This window comes from Alexandromys fortis, unplaced genomic scaffold (genome assembly GCF_014885135.2).
Source record: "Alexandromys fortis isolate MF-2015 unplaced genomic scaffold, M_Fortis_MF-2015_v1.1 scaffold_44, whole genome shotgun sequence".
NCBI classification, from domain to species: Eukaryota; Metazoa; Chordata; class Mammalia; order Rodentia; family Cricetidae; genus Alexandromys; species Alexandromys fortis.
Genome location: NW_026067921.1, coordinates 3,256,117 through 3,279,848, shown reverse-complemented (window position 1 = coordinate 3,279,848; position 23,732 = coordinate 3,256,117). Strand labels below are relative to the sequence as shown.

The following is a 23,732-nucleotide window of genomic DNA, read 5'->3' as shown; positions in this document are numbered from 1 at the left end:
CACTTCCTCTCACAGCACTGCTGGGAAGTGGGTCAGTGTGGCGGTGTCCTTTTGCCTTCCAGAGATGGGACATGGCCTTGAACCTGAGGGCAGCAGGCACAGTTCCTTCCTGGGATAGGCAGGAGTGAAGCTCGCTGGAGCTGATGGGAAATTTAAAGTCCAGGGATAGATCACTAAGGATAACTGTCCTTGCCCAGTGGGATAGGGACCACCTCTGCCTGGGGCTGTGTTGAGCATGGGTGCGGGAGGGGGAGAAAGGTCAGGAGATGTGGATAGCACACGGAAGCTTCCAGAACATGGACATTCCATAACAACAATTTCATCTGTTTTTCCCTTCCTTTGCCCGCCTAGTGCACCAAACCTTGATTCCCTCACTCTTGGATAGGACAAGAACAAAGCTAGCAGCAGTATTTCAAGGGGTGAGGTCCAGCAGTGAAAGCTATAAGAGCCCTCACATTGTGGGAGCTTTCCCGCGGACTCACACGTGGTGGTTTTAATGAGAATGGCCCTGTAGGCTCATATGCTTGCATGATTAGTTCCCAGCTTACGAGCTATCAGGGAAGGGTTAGGAGGCCCGGCCTTGAGGGAGTAGATGTGGCCTTGTTGGAGGAAGTTTGTCACTGGGGGTGGGCTTTGAAGTTTAAAAGCCCATGTCAGTCCCAGTGTCATTCTCTCTTGGCCTGCGGATCAGGATGCAGCTCTCAGGACTGTTCCAGTGCCATACATACCACCATGCCCCCTTTCATGGTGATAAAGAACTAAGTCTCCAAAACTGTAAGCAAGCTCCCAATTAAATGCTTTCTTTACAAGAGTTGCCTTCATCATGCGACAGAACAGTGACTAAGACAACATGTATGCTGATATTTTCAAACGTGTGCATGTCTGTTCACGTGAGTACGTGCGTGCACATGCGTGCATGTGATGATCAGAGGTCTTAGGAGCCATCCACTTTGTTCTTTGAGACAGGCTCTCTCGCTGAGACCCAGGGCTCACTGCTGAGACTAGACTGTCTGGCTAGCAGGCTCCAAGGATCCTCCCATTTTAGCTCCAAGCCCACATCACAAGTCCAGTTCTGGGGTTACAACTGAACGCCATGCAGCAGGGACTCTGCTGACTGGGCTGTCCCACTACAGGGCCCACAGGCCTGCCCCTCCTCCCTCCCTGGGCTAGTAGTGAGAAAAGCTTGCAGTTTCTGGCAAAACATCTTGTTGCAGTTTGTACCTGTGCTTCTTCTGCGCCCCTGGTGGTTAGCTATAGGGCCTGCTAATTTCTCACCTGTCTGGGGGGATTTCCATTGTGCAGCAGCTATGTATATAAGGTTTTTTTCTAACCTTGAATAAATGGCATTCGGCATTCTATCTTCACAGATGACCCACGTCTCTTGTGTTCCTTTAATCTCCAGGCCCTCGCCCGCTGGCGAACGGTACCGTAGAGAGTAGCGCAGGCGTTGCATCCCGCCAGCACTGCATGTTAATTTCGGAGCATGTTTTTCAGGGTGGGATAAGATCATACAGAGCTACCACACCAGCTGACTGTGGTGATATCGAGACCTTTCCACTGTGGGATGTCTCTAGCTCCTGAATGACATCAGATGATGAGAAAGCGAGACGGAAACCTGCTGTTGCTGAGATTCGAACATTCTCCATTTGCTCTGCTGTGTCTCACAGCCACAGCCTGCCATTGCTCATAGCCTGTCGTGAACAAGGCCACTCTTCGTTCCAAGGCTCAGTCTTGAGTTCAGTTTGGGGGTCATCTCTTATCTTTCTTGGTTTTCCGCTGCTTGTGTTTTCCTGGTGCGTGTCGGGAAGAACAGAATCAACACTTAGTCACTCTTGGCTTTTCTCTTGTGAACTTTATGTGGATGCGCATTTGTTTACTTAGGGTCTCTTGTTTTGTTTTTAAAGGCATGCCATTTGTGATTCTTGGATTAAGTGGCGCCCTAGTTTCTGGAATTTCAGTGATAAACACCGCAACCAAAAGCAACCAGGGGAGGGAAAGGGTGATTTGGCCTTCACGTGCAGGTCACAGTTCATCACACAGTGTCAGGGCAGGAGCCCAAGACGGGAGCTTGAAGCAGAGACCTGAAGGAGCCGTGCTCACTTGGTGGCTCAGGCTCGTGCGTGCTGTGCGGTTTCTTACCCTGTCGGACACCAGCTGCTCAGGGAACGGTGTCGCCCATAGTGGGCTGGGCCCCTCCCACATCCCGATGGCTATCAAGACAGTTCCTTATAGATGTGTCCGCAGTCCAAACTCCTGCAGACACGTTTTTTTTTTTCAGTTGATTAGGCTGTGTCGAGCTGACAGTTCACGCTAACTATGAAAAGCCGCACACCTGTTTCCAGTTTTCTCTCTCTTTTCTGGTTTTTATTTATTAGACTCACCGTTTCTGGCTTGTTTATTTATTTATTTGTATAATGCAGCCTGATGGTACACGTTCCTTCTCTCATAGCTGTGACCTGACGAAAGCAACTTAGGGAAGGGAGGGTTTGCCTTGGCTCAGGGTGTGAAGGGGCAGTGTGTCTTGTGGGGGAGGCGGCAGGAGCACGGGCAGCGGTCACATTGCTTCTGCCCTCAGGAAGCAGAGAGGGGCGAAGGCTGCGCTCAGCTCACTTTCTCCTTTCTGTGCAGTCTGTGACCCTCTCCGCCCCCTCATGCATGTGTGCATGCCCATCTCGTCCCTTAAACTAGTGATTTAGAATGTTGTGACCCTATTCATAAGGCTGGGCATCTTAGAAGGGGTCTCTGCATGATGTTATGTTTGGTTCCATTTACAAACTCGATTCATTCGCCTTTCTCAAATATTTGTAAGCAGATATTCAATGTATTTGGTTTTCTACTTAAATGCTCATTTTTCTGTGTTAAAAACTTTCCTAAGAACCAATGGTTTTCACTGTTTAAAATATTAAACTTATGATAATGTTAAATCTAAGGTTATCTCAAGCTGGAAGTGGCGTCGTATGCCTGTAATTCCAGGACACGGGAAGCTGAGGCCGGAGGATTTCCATGAGTATAAGCCAAACCTGGGCTACATAGTGAGCTTCAGATCCTGTCTCAAAGAAACACAGTTAATTAATTAATTAAAAGTAGTTATTTCGAATATTATAATTCTACCTAGAATTGTAAATATCAATCAAATGGTAAATCCTTTTAAAAGATTTTAACACTGCACTCACATGTGCATATGTGTGTGGTGTGTGTGGTGTGTGTGAGTGTGTGTGAGAGTGTGTGAGTGTGTGTGTGGTGTGTGTGTGTGTGAGTGTGAGTGTGTGTGTGGTGTGTGAGTATGTGTGAGTGTGTGTGTGAGTGTGTGTGGTGTGTGTGTGAGTGTGTGTGTGGTGTGTGTGAGTGTGTGTGGTGTGTGTGGTGTGTGTGAGTGTGTGTGTGAGTGTGTGGTGTGTGTGAGTGTGTGTGTGAGTGTGTAGGTGCCAGTGGAGGTGGAGAGAGGGCATCAGATCCCCAGGAGATGAGTGGGAGAGGCTGGGCAGGGGAACTAGTCACTGGATATGCGTGTCTTTTTAGTACATGCAGCACAGGAGAGTTACCCCTGAAAACATGCCTGGCGCTAGGTCTTACCGACAGAGTCTGGCTTCTCTCCAGGTGAGGGGGTTGTCCAGGCCCCCTCTTCTCTCGTCCTCTGTCCCCAACTCCCAGCCAGGTGGCGGGGATCCACACTGCAGAAAATCATGGCCATGGAATGTAAGAGTGGGAAATGAACTTCAAAACCTAAACCTGGAAGGAGAGGTGAGCCAGGCATGATGGCCTAGGTCTATAATCCCAGCATGGGAGCAGAGGCAGGAGGATTGCTTCAGGCTCAAAATCAGCCAGATCTACAGAGTGAGATTGTGCCCACCTCTCATCCCCTAAGAAGTCAGGGGACGATAGAGAATGACACGGTTTGTTGACATCTGGTTTCCATATGCATGTGCAGACACATATATGTGCACCACCCACACACGTGCTCGAGCACATACACACGAATACCCGTGTGCACATGCACACATGCAAAAGATCAGTGCAAGGAAGGGAAAGGCGGAACCGATGGCTCCAGCTCGCCCCTCTGCTCTTTGCGCTCCAGTAACCCCAAATCTTGTCCTGTAACCCAAGGCCAGTTTGTCAGTCACCAGATCGGCTGTGAAGCATGCCACACAAAGATGCTGGTGGGTCCTGGACTAACCTGCTCCAGGGAGTAGGTGTAAGACCACTGCCCACGGCATGCATGGCACGAGAATGGGTTTTAATTTATAGCTTCAGTAATAAAATCTGCTCCGAGACTCAGCTCCTGGCCTCTAACAGAGAACAAACATGTAAGTGCGGGCAGCACACGCCTGTGTGGAACCTCACCTCATAGTTTAGCAATTAGAGGGGTTTTGTCCACAGTGTGTTTAAAGATCTGCTTATGTTGTCCAAGGTAGTCCACGCTCTTTAATCTCAGAGAGTAAACAAGACTGTCTTTAAGGGTGTTGTGTGTGTATGTGTTTCTTCTCTGTTTTAAACTGAAGAGAAGAGAGGGGGAGAGGGGAAGGGAGGGGAAATGAAGGGAGGGGGAGAGGAGATGTTCAAGGCTAGACCCCTGGGCCCAAACAATGCCACTGAACAGCTGCCGACTCTGGTTGGCCCTTCCAGCGGAATTTTCATTCTGCAGGGGCAGCTTCCCAATTCAGAGATTGAAAACAGCACAGCCCCTTGAAGTCCACTGTGCGTTTCGTTTGTGGTTTGAGAATTCCCTACGGGCAGGGCTCAAATATGATCCTGCACCCCCCACCAAGTACAGCTCAGCCTGTAGGGGCTCTGCAGATCCTTGGGAACAGGCTGCTCAGCAGACTGCCCAGAAGACAGCAGCAAACCCCAGCACAGCCCACAGGCTCTCCTCTCCTCAGAAACACCACCCTCTGACTCAAGTCTCAAGCCGTTCTTCTCTTCCAGGCCTTGCCAGTGGTGGTTTCTCTCCTGTTTGGTGCGGTCCTTCCTTGCATTCAGTCTCTTGGCTCAAGAACCACCTCACAGGAGCTCTCTGGACCTCCTTCCTGCTTCCCATGTTTGTTTTCCTGCTACCGGTAGCTTGGCGGAGAGCTCCAGAAGGCATGGACTTGCACTTAGTTCTTTATTTGTTTAAGGTCTGTTTTCCCCAACAGGCTCTTTAAAGGGACAGAGCATGCTCATTCACTTCTGTAAAGCCTTGCACAGGACAGTCAGGGCTGGGCTGAGTTCGAGAGAACGAGGCTAATAAATACCAACTGATTCTCACTTCCAGTTCAAGACTGCAAAGGGTGCTGTGTCCATGAGCCATCGTTATTCAGGGATAGCCACAAGCCCCTGGATTTAGTGGTTGTTTATTAAAGTGTGGCTTGGGGGGGGGGCGGAGGAGACGCACCATCTGAACAATGGCACGGCCATCAACGGTTCCTGGGCTTGGAAGTGAGGTGCTGCTGGTAGGATGGGCATCCCTGTTGGTTGCTGGAGATTTGTGTGTTCACTCTGAAGACTGCCCAAAGAGTGGACCAAAGAGTTTTCTGACGGACTCACAGGAGACAGATGGACACAGAGAAGAAGGGGGAGGGCTAAAAGATGAGCCGTCTTCTTGATCTGGGAAGTAGAGAAGAGGGTGAAGTGAGCATTGCTCTGCTGCTCCATGGAGCAATCAAGTTTATTCCCTAAAATTTGACTCTCGAGCTTTATTGAATACTAAAACATTAAAAGATGCCCCAATGCCTGTTCCCACTTGGGGAAGCTAAATCACCCCATCCCTCCTTTTAGTTTTGATTCTGAAGAAATTGTTTTTCTCTGTGATGGGGGATTTCCTCAAACGCTGATCACGTTGTCCGACCAGGAGTCCAGTATCTCTCTCTCTCTCTCTCTCTCTCTCTCTCTCTCTCTCTCTCTCTCTCTCTGTGTGTGTGTGTGTGTATGTGAGGTGTGCCATTGCTAAGCAGCAGTTTGCTGAACTTTGGACTTCCAGGGAATCTAAACATTCCAAACCTGTTTGAAGACCCGGCAGCACAAAGCAAGCATTTCATCTGTGGCCCTCGTTCTTGCTCAAGATAGGAAAATAGCACTGCCTGCCACTTCCTGTTCCTCAACCAGGAGAGAAGACAGGACAGACAGATACAGGGCATGGAGGCTTCTACGCCAGAGCTCTTGGGGTGATTTCAGGTGATTTTTCTGTTCTCACTTTCTTCTATGCTCCTAATAAGTTTAGATGATCAAAAACAAAAGCAAAAAAAAAAAAAAAAAAAAACCCAAAGCAAAACAAACAACAGCAAAATCCCAGCCCAACCTATCCCCACTTTTTCTTCCTTTCTTTCTTTTTGCCTGGTAGGTATCTTGGTCACTTTGCTTTTGCTGTGACCAAAGGTAACTTAAGGAAGAGAGGGTATATTTGGGTGTATGGCTTCAGAGGGATGAGAGTCCATAACAATTGAAGGCCCAGTGGTAGGGGCTGGAACAGGAAGCAGAGAGCATGCACTGGAAGTGGGTGAGGCTGTGGGCTCTCAAAGCCTACCCTAGTGACATACTTCCTCCAGCAAGAGCACACCAGCTCCTCAGACAGCTCCACCAGTTGTGGGCCAAGAGTTCAAATATCTGAGCCTGCGGGAGGGGACACTTATCACTCGAACCATCACAAGAGGGACAAACTCGGGCCTCCTGCATGCTGGGGAAGCACGGGGTCCTTTTGTAGTCTTAAAGCTTGAGACAAGGTCTCAAGCAATTTGCTTAGGTGAGCCTGAAACTCTCCCTGTCTCAGTCTCTCCGGCCACTGGGATTGCAGCCTGCACCACCAGACTTGACCAAACCAATCATTTTGAAATAGTTATAGGACTGTACACCCGTTCCCCATCTCCACCAGGGCCCGGCTGGAAGGGTAAGACCGGGAGAGCAACTCTGGTTCAGCATGTGTAGTTCCATGTCTTTCTGTCATGTGCTGGTCCCGGGGTCCACTCTGCAGTCTGTCTCTGGAGTCACAGTCCTTTGCTGCCCCACCTCCAGCTCTGAAAGCTGCTTCCTTCTCTGTCTTTAGTCCGCTAAAGATTGGTGTGTTCATGAAATCAAACAGCACACAGAGCTCCGAGACTGGCTTTCTTCACCCACCACGATGCTCTTGAGTGAGTCACTATATGGGCTGTTGTGAGAATTAGTATTTGATTTCTTTTTATTGGGTGAGATTGCAGTTGACGAATGGCTGCTGCCTGTTTACTCCTCCGTGGCGAGGCACTTGGTTTGCTTCTCATTTAGAGCCTTTACAGATACATCTGCTATGATCATATGAACTCTGTATTGCTGAGGTTTTGATTTCTCTGGAAATGAAATTTCTGAGCCACATGGCAAAGTGTGTGTTTGGTTTTTGATGATGATGGCGCTGATTTACATCCCCACAAATAAAGGATAAGCACTATTTTTCCAAATAGCCAAATCTTTGGTAGCATTTGGTATTTTTACCACTTTTTATTTGAGCTGTTTTAATGTCTATAGAGCAAAACTCATGTCCTAGCAAGGGCTTGGGGCTCGTTTGTAACTAAAGGGACACGAGGAGCTCTTAAAAAAAATCACTGTTCTCTCTGAGAACAAACCCCATGTTCTCAACTATACAACCAATTGACTCCATTTATTAAATAACATTTGCCTGATACTTGGAAATAATCATTTCTTTAAAAAGGTGTGTGTGTGTGTGTGTGTGTGTGTGTGTGTGTGTGTGTGTGTGTGTGCAGTACCCACAGAGGCCAGAAGAGGGAATCAGATACCCTGGAGCCAAGTTACAGGCAGTTGTGAGCCATCTGATGTGGGTTCTGGGAACTGAACCCCGGTCTTCTGCAAGAGCTCTTAACTGCTGAGCAGTCTCTCCAGTCCCAAAATTTAAAGATGAAATTAGGAATGTCTTTAAATATCTGGGTAGGAGTTAATCACATTTTGCCAAATACACAAGTTTCTTTTCTTCTTAGAATATTTTTCCCCTACAAATTTAAGAATTTTGAAGTTACCACTTGGATGAAAAGGATCTCTTCTCAAATACATATTTTTTTTTCTTCCTTAATCATTCTGACACTATCTTGAGCAGGTTATCTTGAGAATAAAGACATAAACATTTTATCTGTTAACTTTTGATTTCAAAGTATAAACCCCACTGCTTTCTTATTGTAATGCACGTTCACGAAGGTAAAGTATCCACGCGGTTTTAGAGCCGTGCACGGCCTTGTCCATTATTCCAGTCTTTTCTTGGCTGTTGACCCTCTTAGCCCTGTGTTCCTGGAGAACAAAACAACCCCTATTAATCAGGGGACGAGCAACATGCAGCTTCCCTTGAATCAAACCATCCTGTCTCACAAGCTGAGCAAGTCCCTCTGCCAGCCTTACCCCCACTCCTACCCATACCTTTTGCCCCCTTCCCCATGCCTGCCCCTCCCTGCCCCTGCCCTCCCCCCACCTGACCCTTCCTGGATTTTCTCTGTTACTCTTTGCTCAGCTTGACTTAGTGACAACTGTTTCTTGTGGGTCCAAAGGCTTCCAAAACTATTAAAACCAAACAAACAAACAAATCGCCTCTCCTCTGGTTCAGATATGATTGGCAGCTCCAAAATGCTCAAGATGGTGCTTTGAGGAAGCTGAGGGGGATCACAAACACCCTTCATCTTCATTCCGTCCATCAAGGGTAAGTATGGGCAGTGTTCTGTCTGGCTTCCTCAGAATCAGAGCGGAAAAGGAACGTGGCCAGGCGGTCTCTGGGGAGGTCTCTGAACACAGGGAAAGGAGGAAGGTGACTGCCTGCCTTGGCATCGAGGAAGCTGCTATGGGCAACAGGGCTCAATCTCTGGCAGCTATTGCCTTCTAGAACGTTCTGTCCAGAGAACGGGAGGCTGCGTATCTGTCTCCTGGCTCTTACTGTCCACTGACTGAAGAGGCTGCTGTGGAGTTCCCCTGTACTATACAATCTAACTAACTCTAAATCTGTTGACCTAGCTTCAGAATGGGGGGCACACTGCAGTCAGGGACGGGCTTCTCTTGTGTCTGAGAAGCTGGTTAACACATGAACCCACACTGACCTTTGCTACCAGAGTTGTAACCAAAATCAAAGGTGAGTGACTATGTATGTCACAGGTGCCCCAAATTCCTGTCCAACAATCCCTTCTGAGCCCTCTGTCCTTGCTGTGCCTGGAGTGGCAATCTCTGGCAGATGGATTATCTCTTCATTGCAGCCTCAGCCACGGAATGGGTCCTTAGGGAAAGAACCAGGCTCCATCCTGCTGCTGGCCTGTTGGCCGGTCCACACCCTGCCTCTGCAGAGACACCGGTGTTTGAGGGGCACTTTGTAGCCTCAAATGACCCCCAAAGAAGGCTTCTATTCCAGAGAACGTTATAGATGGGGCTGCAAAGATAGTTTGAGGGCCAGAATGTTTGCTTGGCAAGCGTGAGACCCTGAATTCCCATCCCTAGCACCCACATAAAAAGCCAGGCCAGGTCGCACACTCACCCATAATGCCACGGTTGTGGATGCAGAGAAAAAAAGATCACTGGGGCTCTCTCTAGACTCGGTGAGAGACTGCTTCAAGGGAATAAATTGGAGGGTGACAGAGAAGGACACCACTTCTGACCTACACAGAGAGACAGACAGACAAACAGACAGATAGACAGACACTGCAGTTGACTACCATGGACGGTGGCAAAGGGTCACCTCACCTTGCTTGGAATGTCTTTTCTCTGGGTCTCACCTGGCTCACATTCCCACAGCCCAGTTCAACGCCCCCCCCCCCCCCCCCCCCGGGTTCCTGCTGGCCACAAACGTGCCCTGCTTGCCCTTTCACCTGCTTATGCCGTCCTGTGCGACCTGGGGACTCGCATGGCACCAGCAGCTGTTCGTAGAAACAAAGGAGGGAGGGGAAGGGGAAGAGGGACAGGGAAGGTGGTTGCCAGGAGATGAAGCAATTTGCTTGTTTCACAACTGCCGAAGAAAGTCACCTGACACACACCGGGAATTCCCAGACCAACCTTGCACCAAGAAAGATTCTTAACCCAATCTATTGCGAAACTCCTTACTTACTTAGGTACTTTGCCTTTTATTACTGTGTAAGATGCTCCAAGGGTCAGTGACTCAGACCACCCGGTGACTTGGCTGTGGTTTCGGTGAGTCAGGCCTGCTAGACAACCCTGGACAGAGGTGAACGGGAAACTGCGCCAGAGACAAGCTAGGGAGACCAGCGATGGACAACACAGACATGCAGGCTTCCTCCGCCCCCAGCCCTGGGGCCAGAAGGGCAGGCAAACTGAGAATCCCAGACACTTGTGCCTGAGTGGGTGCAGCTCTTCTGTGTCAACCTGCAGGTGGTGGGTGAGGACCCAAGTGCAGCCATGTCTTTCCCCGAGCAGAGCCCGCCTGATGGAGGATGCAGGCAGAGCAGACACCAGCTGTTTTCTTTCAATACCAAAGCACACGGAGGCCTACTGTGGCCTCCCTGGCTTCCTTCCCCTCTGCCTCTTGCATCCTTCCCCCTCACGCAGCATCTCCTGATGCTGGTGCATGTCTGTGATACAGAATGCACTCGAGCATGTCGAGGAGCCAAGGAACAAACGCGGAAATGTCTGCCGCATTTCCTCGAGAGCTCAATGACGTGAAGTGTCCCCAGGACGAAGCCGCCACCACCTTAGTCTTCCTCCCAGCCCATAGCAGCTGCCTGGTCTCAGCTCATCTCCACCCAGGTCTCTGGATAGTTATCACTTAAAACGACTGGGAGCCGGTGGGCGGAGGAGTCGGTGCTTCTCGGCACAAGCATGAGGGCCAGGTACGTTCTCAGCGTGCCGCTAAAAAGCTGTCTGTGGCAGCTCGGGCCTGGAATCCCAGCATGGACCCCAGGGACCCCGCACTGTGATGCAGGATGGTGGTCTGTCATTTCCCCACGCTGGGTGCCCTACTGCAATCGAGCTAACTCTCAGAACCTATGGCTCCACTAGGAACGGGACCTTGACGTCACGGGGGTCTAACGGGGTCACATACGGGAACCTCACTGTAGGGCATGCGCGGCTCTTCCCTGCAACCGGTCTGGCCACTCTAACTTCCCGTCTCACTGGATTCTCAGGCCTGAGGAGCGGACTCTATAATTAGACTATTCTCCTGTAGAGTTCCTCCCAGCCTCATGCCTCTCTGTTTTCCTCCGATTGTCTGCCTCTTCCTTTCCCACCCACAACGTGAAGCTGCTGTCGGGTGTGCAGGAAATGTGTTAAAGGCGCTGATGTTTGTGTTGCTGCCCGGTGGCAGGAGCTTCGCTCCCTGGGGAATGTCTGAAATGTGGTCGGGCGGGACAGCCCACATTCCCACCAGCACTGGACCAGAAGATTGTCATTAGCAGAAGGTCCTGCGAGAGCTATGTGCGGCCTATGGGCACCAGCTTCAGAGACACGGGTCCAGTCTGCACCCAGCACTGCCTGGGAGCCTGGCTGAGCCCCGACTGTGTGAGCGCAGCTTCGAATGTCAGCATTACCCTCCAAAATTTTTACAGAAGTTGAATTAAAATAAGAGAAGAACTTTTGAAACTTGTAGGGCACCTGGGAGGGAGCCCCTTTTGACTCTCCAGCACAGCGTGCTGCAGCTAACACAGAGGATGGGAACTACTGCTGGCTCAGAGCCAGATTCAGGCCGCTGCTTCTTCTTTAAATAAAGTTTTATTGAGACACAGCCATTGTTTACACATGTTCTGTGGCTGCCTTTTCGCTACAGCAGGACGGTAGCTACAACAGACCGCATGGCCCACAAGCCAAAATGTTTCCTATCTGGCTCTGTGCAGGTTTGCCGACCACTGATGTGAAATCACACTTCTAGACCTTCAGGCTCATGTGACCACATGGCAGGTCACGAAGCTTAGCACCCATGAAGGGCTTGACAGTGCGCAACAGACAAAAATTAATTCAAAACCTAAACACACCGTGAATCCGAGGCGAGCCTGGCAGTGCTCGCGTGTGTTGCACGGTGTCAGGTCACTACAGCCGTGAACGCTTGACACGAGCTGTCTGTGCTCTGCATGCCTTCATGCCACACACCACGAATGCTGCCTGCGTCACCTCAGCTCAGATTCGAGACTATCGCTGGTGCGAACTATGGGGTTTACACATAACATACCAAGTTTCCTGCCCTTTACACAGGGAAAGCAAGGACTTCTAACGTTTTCTAACCATTATTCCTGAGCGTGTATGCACCAGCGTGTACACATCAGGTGAGCACGTCTTTAGATTGTATTGTATGAGACGAACAGGCCACTCTGTCTCATTAATATGCAAATTTGCTTTCCTTGCCAACAAAAGTTAGATCATATGTATGGCAACAAGTTGCTTTAAAATAAATTGCTTTGTGATTTGTCTTCAGTAAATGTTTCATTTATATGTCTGGTTCATGTCCATATTTACCCGGGGTCACATAAAAATTCTTGTGAGAAAAGAGATCATCAGTGGGAGAAGCTCAAAAAGTCTTAATCACACACACACAGACACACACAGACACACACACACTCAGTGCACACTCAGATGCACACAGTCACACATACACACACACATATAGACACACAGATATACACACACAGATGCACACAGACACACACAGGTCCACACAGAGACATACACAAAGACACACACAAATACACACAGAATCATACACACAGACACACAGAGGTACACACCCCCAAGGCTCAGGGACCATCAAGGAAGAGGGATAGGAGGCTAGAGACTCTGTGAGAGCAGAGGCTAGGAGAGCGGTGTGGAAACAGGGCTTTCTGAGCATGCAGGACCGTTAGGATCATGAGCTCTCAGCGCTGAGGTCGCCTGCACAGGACAAAGCGGTCTACATTCAAGCACAGATGGGGAGGACACCAGTGCCCACCTGACTAAGGAGCTATGGACAGTTGATGGCTTCTGGGGGAGAGTCATTTTTCTTCAAGTGTGTGGCCCCAGGCAGGATGTCCACACCCCAGCGGATGGCCCACGTCCAGGAGTCTGTGGCCAGCACAGATGGGAGGTGATGGGGACACCATGAGACATGAAGTCAAGGGGCAGGAGGGAGGTGAGGGTGCATCTGGGAGGAGCTAAGAGGAGTGCACGGATGAGCATGATCACAATGCACTATGAATTCTCAAACAGTTGGCATGTATGCACAATACACATGTGTATATAAACAGTTGATATATATGCACGCATACATGTGAATATAAACAGTTGATATATAACGCATACATGTGAATATAAACAGTTGATATATGTATGCACATACACATGTGTATATAACAGTTGATATATGAATGCACATATACACAGGTATATAAACAGTTGTACACATATGCACATATAAACATGTGTATAATACAGAGTCCCAATGTAAAGCATATGCTATAAATCCCTGTTACATAGCTGACGGTCAGAACAGGTTGACGAAAACATACCCCTGTCCCTATGCAGATAAGAGCCTGTGACTGAGTGCAGATGCTGTGGCACACGTCAGCTCACGTCTGTGACACGTAAGAGAATCTGCGAGAAAGGAGATGAAACTGGGCCGCCAGCACAACAGGCACAATAAAGAGGATGAAAGCAGAACCGGCAGGAAATTAAACTACGCTAGGTAAACCAGCAAACAGGACTGCGCGACCACACCCAACAGGCAGGGAATTACTGTGTTTAGAATGAAGGCTCTTGGGGCACTTGCCGCCATGCCCAATGACTTAAGTTTGATCCCCCCAATCCACTTCCTAGGTGAGGAGAACCTTCCTCGTTGTCCTCTGGTTACATGCCGGGTGTGGCAGAAACACATACACACAATAAAGAGAGAAATATGTTTTTAAATGAGTCAGAGCGGAGGTAGAGAAAGGTGGCAGGGATTACAAAGCACACAGCTGTCAACTGTGTGTGTGCACTTACATGTGTGTGTGTACGTGTGTGTGTCTGTGTATGTACATGTGTCTCTGTGTGTGCCTGTGTGTGTATGTGTGTGTGTGTATCTCCAACATAAAAATATTGGAGTAGTTGTTTAATGTAAGAATTTATTCAAAAGATTCATAATAATTTTATAACAAGATACATAATTGCACAGCAGAACAAGATTCTGTACTATGAATCTTTTTCCTTGTTATTTAGGCTCGAATCATTTCTTCCTTACACAGTTAACTACAATCATTTGTTCAGCGAATCAAACCCTAAGCTTCATTCATTATCTTTTGCTTTTCTTTTCTTTTTCTTTCTGTTTTTTCAAAGATTCTACATATTTTATTATGGAACCAACCAATCCATCCATGCAGAACAGAACAAGCAAACCAGAGTCTCAACGTCAGTGTGGCCAAATCCGCAGCGGCTAAACATGCCTGGCTTCCTGTGTGGTATGGATGGATGGCCTTCACGGTGGTGTGTGTAAATCCTTACAGATCCGGTAGGGTCTCCTCTCGTGTCATCTCTTGGAGGAGTTCACCTGAATTTATTAGCAGTTCCTATTCCAGTCTATTGGGGAATGAAAAATGCTTTTGCTGTTGTCTCCTGGCCAGGGATTTCTTGATTCTGAAAAGTGGGAAAACCTGGTGAGAGACTGCGTCAGGCACCCAGCGCACGACGGCAGACTGTGAAAGGAGAAGAGACGCTTTGTCTATTATTTATTTTGAGTAGAGATCTGTCTGTTAGCCCTGGCAGTCCTGGAACTTGCTATGAAGAAGAGGCTAGCCTAAATTCACAAGAGAGCCTCCTGCCTCTACCTCCCAAGTATTAAAGGTGTGTGTCACGATGCCAGGGAGCCGTATTTCTTCTTCATCACGTTTTCTCCTCAGAGGTGAGTGATTCTGGGATTGTGATTTGGGTAGGATTGAGGGGTTGGTGGGGGTCTCACTCTCTAGCCCAAACTTAGCCCACGTGTGCCTCAGATTCAAATCAATCCTCCTGCCTCAAGCTCCCAAGTGCTGATCACATAGGCGTGAGTCCTTGCACCTAGCTATGATATTTTTAAGACCACAGGTCTACCTTTTTGTCTTTTTCAGAAAACATAATGAAGAAGGGAAGTGGGCTGCATTCTTTCAGAAAACTGTTTCCAGAAAGTTCTCCTCGTTTGCCTTCCCCAGGAGTATTACTTGCCGTCTGTAATCCATGCCCCACTTTCCTCCGATCCTTGAGTTGCAGAAAACAAGCTGTCAGCCTGGTAAACTTGTTTATTTTTGTCTGTGGAATGACTTGCAATTTCCCCCTTGTTCTTAAAAATAATCAGAATTTGACAGGCTACTTCTGAGTGTGGCCTTCTTGTTCTTAACATGTGTGTTGTTATTTTATTTAGTTTTTGAAACAGTGTCTCCCTCAGTGGCCCAACAAGTCTCAGAGTCCTTACCCTCCTGCCTCAGCCTCAAAGGAGCTGAGATTTTGGGCATGCGCCCCTGCAATCAGCTCTGCTCGCCCTTTCTCATATTAACAACGTATTTTCCGTGTGGAGCAGAGGGGTTTTATTTCACTTCCTGATTCCATTTTTCATGACTGATCTTTTTCGCTCCTGAGATTTCAGCTTTCTCTGCTTAGGATCAATCTTTTCCATTTCCCAATCCTCCAATAATTCATCAAACCACCTTCACATTCAAATAGCTCGTTCACACCCTAGCCACAGCTACCCTTTCATGGTGGTTTCCTGCACCCAAGCTTCTTCAGCTGTGGATGGCAACCCACGGGGGGCCTGAAGGCAGACTCACGAAAAGGTAACATAGTAAAAGGTTTAGGATGTGGAATGACCAAAGTTACCTCAGAATCAGACACACAATCAGTCCTAAGTGTCCTGGCCACACTGGCCTGTAACCACACGTGATGTCACCACAGCCTTGGGTCTGGCATGCACTTTGCACAGCGTATGCCCCTCCTGTTGCAAAGTACCAAGGAAAGCTGTGGAAAAACCTGGGTTCATTTCCAAGACTAAGTCAGGTCATAAACAGCAAAAAAAAAAAAAAAAAAAAAAAAAGAATAGCGTTAAGTTCCAATTTACTTCTGTGAGTTAGGGACATGACATTACATAAACTAGGTTAAAAATGTCAGTTTGTGTATGAAAGTTTTTGTTTTGTTTCATTTTGTTTTTGTTTTTAACAATACAGAGTTTTCTGCTCTTACAGAAACACAATGATTTAATTAGAGAATAACAAAAGCTTTTAATCTTTTTTTTACCATGGTCTTCTGCATGTATCAAATTAGTCTGTCTTTGGATTGGGTCATGTCAAAAAGTTTGACTTTTAAATTTTCTGTTTGAACTTGGTTTGCTGATTTTATTTTTGTAAAAAAAATAGTTAAATGAAATTTGTTTTGAGATTAAGACAGAATTTCCAACAGTTTTTAAAAGACCCTAAACATACTTCAAACATTCTATACTGTGTGGGGTTTATGTGAACTGGTGTCTTTGGCCTTGACAATTACAAAATCAAGGTATTGATCAACTCTGAGGAACACTGAAGATATATTACATCTTGCAGTCAAGATTCAAGCATGATTTAATTCTCTCTTTTTTTGTTTTTTTCTTTTTGTTTTGTTTAGTTTTTTCAAGACAGGGTTTCCCTGTAGCTTTGGAGCCTGTTCTGGAACTAGCTGGCCTTGAACTCACAGAGATCCACCTGCCTCTGCCTCCCGAGAGCTGGGATTAAAGGCGTGCGCCACCACTGCCTGGTTTCAATATTTAATTCTTATGTAAAGATAAACAAGCCCATCTCTTTTGTTAGTGTGCAAATTTGCTTTCATTTTTAATAAATGATAAGATCCTATGTATGCTAAAGAATTCTTTTGAAATAAATCTATGACTTATTATTGGCACGTGTTTAACTGCTATTCCTATTTTATATACCTTCATGTTTGAAGCCATGTAACTATTTCTCAGGTGAAAGGGCGGCAGGTGGGAAAGCTGAGGAGCCAGCCCTGAGCAAACCAATGGTCAGAGTTCTCTCGCTCTCTCCTCAAGATGAGGACTCACCCTTGGGGTCTCCTTTAGGGGTCCTGGGTGCTTGTGCCATCCATGGCCACCATCATCTCAGGAAATGGGGACCAGTTGCGGAGACAGACAGGGCAAGGTTCACTCTGTGTGAGTCCCTGCTCACACTCACCATACAGGGTTTCCGGAGGGGATCACTGCCAATTCGGGGCAACTCCATGTCATTAACTGGGATGGGGGAGCCCTTTGAGGGTGAGGTGAACCCCTCAGCTGCCCACAGTGTGTGATAGACATGGACAGTGTATCAAGCTTTCTTGATGGGCTATCCTTTGACCACCAGCTCACAAATAATGACATAGAGGCTTATTATTAATTATGAAAGCTTGGCCTTCACTTAGGCTTTTCTCCAGCTAGCTCTTATTACTTAATTAACCCTTGTTTTTAATTTACATTCCACCACAAGCCTCAGCTGCCTTTTTTAGTAGGGTACATCCGACTTGCTGAGCCTGCTGTAGAAGCAGCATGCCTGGATCCCTTCTCCCAGTTCCTCCCTCTGCCTGGAAGTCCCACCTACACTTCCTGCCCTGCTATTGGCCATTCAGCTTCTTGTTACACCAATCACAGCAACACATCTTCACAGTGTGCACGATTATCCTGCAACAACACAGTGTTCCTTCATTTGGTCACCAACAACCATTTCTTGAGCATCTCTCTGTACCAAGCCCGGCCCTATGCTTTAAGACGCAATGTCAGTAAATCAAGTTCTGCCTTCACGGTGCTTTATTATAGCCAAGAGACACAAGTACAACAGGTAGCTAGTGTAAGGAATTAGAATGTCACAAAACCAAGAAATCCAGGGAGGAGGCCCGAGAAAGAGGAGCCACTTTGGCAATGGCTGAAAATACTTTCTTAAAAGTGTTATTAAAGAAGACAATGTGGACCCGAAGGTGGTGGCACACGCCTTTATTCCCAGGATTCAGGAGGCAGAGGCTGACAGATCTCTGAGTTCAAGGCCAGCCTGGTAGACACAGTGAGTTCCAGGACAACCAAGGCTACACAGAGAAACCCTGTCTTGTCTAGGGAGCTGGGGAATGGGGGAGGAAGACAATGTAGGAAGGTGAGGTGTCCTGGGGAGAAGCAGCCTGGGCAGAAGGGCCCATCAATTCAAAGGCATCTGGATTCCCTGAGGAGAAATCAAGTCAGGTGGCTTAATGGGTGTGTGTTCCTGCACGCCAGTGCATGCGTGTGCATGCGTGTGCATGCATGGAGAGGTCAGAGGACAAGCCTAGGTGTCATCTTTTTTGAGACACGGTCTCTCACTGACCTATCTCCCTAGCCCTCAAAGGTCTGTGAAAGGGGGTTACAGATATTGGACCTAGACAGACCTGGCCGCTGAGGGACCCTTCTTAAAGGCTCAGTCTTCCAGAAAAGTTTTAGTTTATGCCACCCAGGTGTCAGAGACACCATCCAACACTGTAACTCTGATGTTTACTTGGCCACTGTAGTGATAGTTCATTTGTATTTTAATACATAGAGCTTGCCTGAGGGTCAGAAAAGTAAAACAGCCGCCCTGGTCAGCCTTACAGACCAGGTAGTGATGACACACACCTGTAATCCCAGTAGCCACAGTAGTTTGCCATAGAAACCAGGCAGTAGTGGTGCATGCCCTTAATCCCAGCCCTAGAGAGGAATATAAGATGGGAGGAGACATCTCTCAGCCACAGTCTCACTCTGAGATTCCTGGAGGCAGGATTGCCATTTCAGACTGAGGTTGAGGTAAGAGCCAGTGGCTGTTTTGCTTTTCTGACCTTCACGTTGAACCCCAATTTCTCTCTCTGAGTTTTTATTAACTGTACTTCAGGCAATAGTCTTTACAACAGAATTTCTCAACCTGTGGGTCGTGACCCCTTTGGAGTCGAATGACCCTTTCACAGGGGTCACCTAAGACCATTGAAAAGCACAGATATTTACATTGTGATTCATAACAGTAGTGAAATTACAGTTACGAAATAGCAATGGAAATAATTTTATGGTTGGGGGGTCACCACAACCTGAGGGACTGTATTAAGGGGCTGCAGCATTAGGAAGGTTGAGAACCATGCTTTAAAGGAACTTACGGCCTTTCTCAGACTAGATAGAAGGGTGTCTTAGCCCATTATTCTGATGTGGGATTCCCCTCTGTATGCTTTGAATACCATTGGTGAATAAAGAAATTGCCTCGGCTTGTTGATAGGGCAGAATTTAGGTAGCAGGGGGCGGGGGGGGGGTGACTAATGCTGGGAGAAGGAAGGTGGAGTCAGGGAGAAGCCATGGAGTTACTGACAGAGACAGATATGCTGAAACTTTGCTGGTAGGTCATGATCTCGTGGTGATGCACAGATTAATGGAGATGGGTTAAATTAAAATGTAAGAGTTAGCCAATAAGAAGCTAGAGCTAATGGGCCAAGCAGTGATTTAAATAATATAGTTTCTGTGGGATTATTCCAGGGCTGAGCAGCCCGGAACTAACTAGTGGCCTCCCCCAACATTATTCTGCTGGTATAACAGAACACCCAGGCTGCGTACCTTATAAACAACTGTTTGTGTCATGATACTGGAAGCCGGACTGTGTCTGCTGAGACCTTTATGACAATTGTCCACTTGACACATTCGGGACTCACCTGGGAAGAGCATCTCAACGAGGAGCTGTCTACATCAGGTCTCCCTGAGCGGGGCAGGGCATGTCTCGACTGAGTTAACTGATGTGGAAAGACCCAGCCCACCGTGGGCAGTTCCACTCCCCTGATTTGGACCTGGCCATAAGGCACAGAGAAGGCCAGCTGAAGGCTGAGCGTGTGTTCGTTCCTCCCCTCTCTGCTCGTGACTGTGGATGGGATGAGACCAACTGAAGCTCCTGCTGTGGTAGACTGCAGCCCGGAATCGTGAGTTAAATAAGCCCACTCTCCCTCGAGCTGTTTCCTGTGGGGCCATTCCACCACAGCAACTGAAGTGACCACAGATGGGAAAGCCTTCCTGCCTCATGACCCCACAGACATAGGGTCAAGAGAGCAGGAGACAGCGAATCACTTGAACTGACTTCTGTAGCAAGTCCACACCTTCCTGTAACAGCACCGTTCATGCGTCCATGAGGGCAGAGCCCAGGGGAGCTAAGCACCTCTCAGAGACCCCTCCTGTCAACCCGGCTGCTTCTGGGATGCTTTCCCACCTGTGGATTAGTGCAAGGACCTGCTCAAGCCACAGCAACTGACACACTGACACACGTGCAAAGGTTTGTGTCCGTGCAGCTCTCCGCAGGGACTCATTCTGTGAATCTGTGCCCAGAACTCTCAAGACACGCTACATATTGCAGAAACTATTCCAAACTCCGGGAATGCTATCAGGCGGCAGACACCCGGGTAACATGGGACTGAGATGTCACAGAAATTATCTCCTATAATCACAGTTTCCCTTTCAAGTCAGCTCCTCGGGACGAGTCATCTCTGCAGCTCATGACTAAACTGAACGTCTGAGACCAGTGCCTGCCACCTCCCCACACCTGTAATGGCTGCCATCAGTCCTCGCAGCCTCCAGCGTCAAGCTACACAGTTAATGGTGCTCACTAATCATCCCATGGGCTATGTCTTAGCAAAGCTATCTCAATGCCGTGTGGAGCTAGCCTGGCGGGTGGCTTGGTGACATTCCTTTCCGCTCAGACAAGCCCACTTCTAACAGACAACCTCTGACATGCCTCTCCCCCAGAAGTGAGTGGTTCAGTGTCTTCTGTGACTTCACTGACCTTGCGTCACCTCCCCCTCCCCCAATAAAGGGTCTCCACAGCCCGTATTAAACCAGTCCTGCAGTGCCTGGGAAGGTAAGAACTTAAATCGATAGACCCTCAGATGCCACGAACTCATGGCGTGTCTTCGGAGCTGAGCCTGCTGTGGGTTATGAAAAATCTTATCTTCCCTGTTGCAACCAGCAGCTGTTTGACCAAGTAACTCTAGAAGATAAATTGACCCACCATGTTCTAAAATTCACAACCTAAGCAACAATTTCTCAGGCCTCTTTTGTGCCTGTGGAAGAGGCACAAATTATTAATATCCAGCTTATGTGACAGTCGCTCACAAGCTGCAGATTCCTAAGTAAAATTTCAATTCCCAGGCAAGGACTGGAGGTGCCTGGGAGAGTCCACCTCCAGGAATCCCACACAGTCCTTTCTAGTCTAGGACAGGGACGGTGAGAAGCACTGGCCAGCAGTGTAAACAAAGTGGAACTCTAATGACAGCAATGACAAGATCCCAGAGGCATCAGCAGGACCCGCCTACACTCTGCTGTCCACATTCCACTCGTACATATACATGAACAGTTACGTTTCCCTCATCTGTGGCCCTGTGGGTATTAGCTTGGTCATCTTGACACAGTGTAGAATCACCTGGGAAGACAGCCTCGATGAGAGATTGTCTATATTTAGTTGAACCCTAAGTGTCTGTAGGAGACTATCTTAAGCTAATTTATGTAGGAAAAGCTCAGCCCACTGTGGGCAGCATCACTCCCTAGGCAGAGACTCTTGAGCTGTGTAAAAGTAGAGAAACTGAGCTGGGCACCTAGAAGCAAGCGAGCATGCATGCCTACATTTCATGTTCTTGACGGTGGATGTGATATGTGATGTGATTAGCTCTTTGAAATTCCTGCATTGACATCCTCACAAGGTTGCACTATAGTCTGATATTATAAGATGAAATGGTTGCCTTTAAGTTACTTTTTTCCTGAGTATTTATCACAGCAACAGACATTAAACTTGCCAAGGCCCCACGATCGGTGGTCACAGAAGAGGAAGATTTACATGGTCCTCACCAAGTCCTTGAGAAGCAACACCTTCTTCAAGGAAGAATCAACTGTCTTGATTTGTCTTTCACAGAAGAAATCCCCCAAGACCTGGATACAAGCAAAATTGCCTCATCTAAGATATACTCCCAGGAGTGAAGAATCAAGATGGGCAAAAAAAGAATTGGCTTAGAGAAGGTTCTCTAGAACAGAATCAGTAGTGTGTGTTTAAATGTATAATATATGTTACACTTCATACATTTAATAATCACACACACACACAATTTCCTGATTAGCTCACACAGTGGGGGACAGCCCATCTAACCATGGCCGAACATTAAATGTGAAGGCTGAAAACACTGCCTGTTCAGCCCACAAATCTCAGGACATCTCTAAGCCCATCTCAGAGGTACCACTGCTATCATTATTAGTGGCCCATCTTTGCTTTCGACTTCTCAATTCTCAAGTCTCTCTCTCCACCTCTCTCCCTCATTTTCCCCTCCTCTCTGTCAGTTTGTATGTCTTTCTCCCTCTCTCTTTCTCTCCAGTCCCCTCCCCTGCGTGTGTGTATACACATGTGTGCATGTGTGATATACACATACGACATCATTTTCTTCTAACACTATTTTCAGACCTAGCCCAGTCTTTTTCTTTCTCCAGGAAGGCTTGTTGAGCAGGACTCACGTGCGGAGCTAACACACGGCACTGGGCCTGCTTCCGAATTCCAGCGCACATCTGCGTGCTAACTGTATTGATTGGTAACTGACCTCAGGCTGCTGCCTCTTCATTTATTAAGGCTCATGCCCAGGGTGCTGCGGAAGTGATGGGAGGGGCATCCTTGGAGGGCTGCTCTGTCCCATCTTTATCTCTGCGGCGGAGGTCTCTAGTGACAGCTATCCTCAGAGGCCCTGACTAGGCAGGCTCTAATTGGTAGGCTCTCGTGGCAGCGGCTTTCTGCTTGGATTTTTTAGAGTATTTAGCACAGATCAGACTTAGAGAAAAGGAGCCCAAAGTGCCCTCGACGATCATCGGGGGAGGCAGACAGTGAGCAGGCTCAGCAATTTGCCTTAACAAGGTGGGAGGGAAGATTTGAAGTGTGTCACCCTGATGATCCCGAAAGGAGAGAGAGAGAGAGGACATTGTCAGGCAGAGCCCCTCTTGGCCTGGGGTGAGGAACAGGTGCAGAATGCTTTCCAGCCTGGGGCCAGCTGCACCTGCTCAGTTTGGGGTCAGTTTCCTCCGGGCGATGCCTCTGCAGGACTCACCAAGGGAATCCCTGGAAATTTCTACCCACCTCCTCTCCCCCAGTGACAGTCAGTGGCTTTGGCTCTGACAGCATCTGTGTAGTGTTTGGATGGAGGCTGCAGCTTGACCTACCTACTACACCTCTCGGAGAATCCACAATTAGTATTGCAGGAACAGGAGTGGACTTTTTCTCATGTGTCAGATTTTATTTTTATTTTTTGCTTATAAAAAAACAGCATCTTGACTGTTTGGAAGCAGTGATTTCAACACTAACGGAGGATACATGAGAAAAAAGGGAAGGACTGATGAGATGGTTCAGTGCTTAAAGGAGCTTGCTGCCAAGCCTGACGACCTGAGTTCAATCCCCAGGACCCACACAGTGGGAGAAGAGCACTGGCTCCTGTAAGTTGTCCTCTGACTCCATGTGTGTGCAGTGACATGCACATTCTTCTTCCCCCACGATAACTAAAGCAGTTAAAAAAAACTTAGAAAGAAAAAGGAAAAATTCATAACAGACCAGACTTAAGATCTTCAGAGAGAGGAGGATGCTGTCTCCATATCCTCTTGGGGTAAGGAGGAGTCAGGAAAGTACCCCTGAGGGGGTCCAGTGGTCCTGGGTTTGCCTTTCAGCCATTTCTCTGATGACACGGCACTGTGTGGCTTTTCCCGGGAGACACACTGAGTGCCTATTCATCCCAGACACAGTTAGGCCAGAGAAACCATTCCTTCTAAGCCCAGCTGATGAGTTTACTAGACTCGCCTGCAGAACCGTGGGTAACAACGGGTCCCTCACAGGAGC

The 23,732-nt window shown here is 48.0% G+C and overlaps 2 long non-coding RNA genes across 7 annotated transcripts; one reads left to right on the top strand and one right to left on the bottom strand.

Moving 5' to 3' along the window:
• Positions 1-4,451: 4,451 nt before the first annotated feature.
• On the bottom strand, positions 4,452-12,591 carry LOC126501029 (uncharacterized). 6 transcript variants are annotated; one of them, XR_007591500.1, is made up of 4 exons: positions 9,792-12,591; positions 9,461-9,581; positions 9,033-9,355; positions 4,452-5,583 (listed from the first exon to the last, which is right to left on the bottom strand). It is a non-coding gene; the product is annotated as an uncharacterized lncRNA (long non-coding RNA). The 6 variants fall into 6 exon arrangements; XR_007591497.1 differs by lacking the exon at positions 4,452-5,583 and adding an exon at positions 5,596-8,238 and having other exon boundaries at positions 9,792-12,590; XR_007591499.1 differs by lacking the exon at positions 4,452-5,583 and adding an exon at positions 8,439-8,723.
• On the top strand, positions 10,657-14,397 carry LOC126501030 (uncharacterized). Its single transcript, XR_007591501.1, has 3 exons — positions 10,657-10,766; positions 13,423-13,582; positions 14,212-14,397. It is a non-coding gene; the product is annotated as an uncharacterized lncRNA (long non-coding RNA).
• The last annotated feature ends 9,335 nt before the right edge of the window (positions 14,398-23,732 follow it).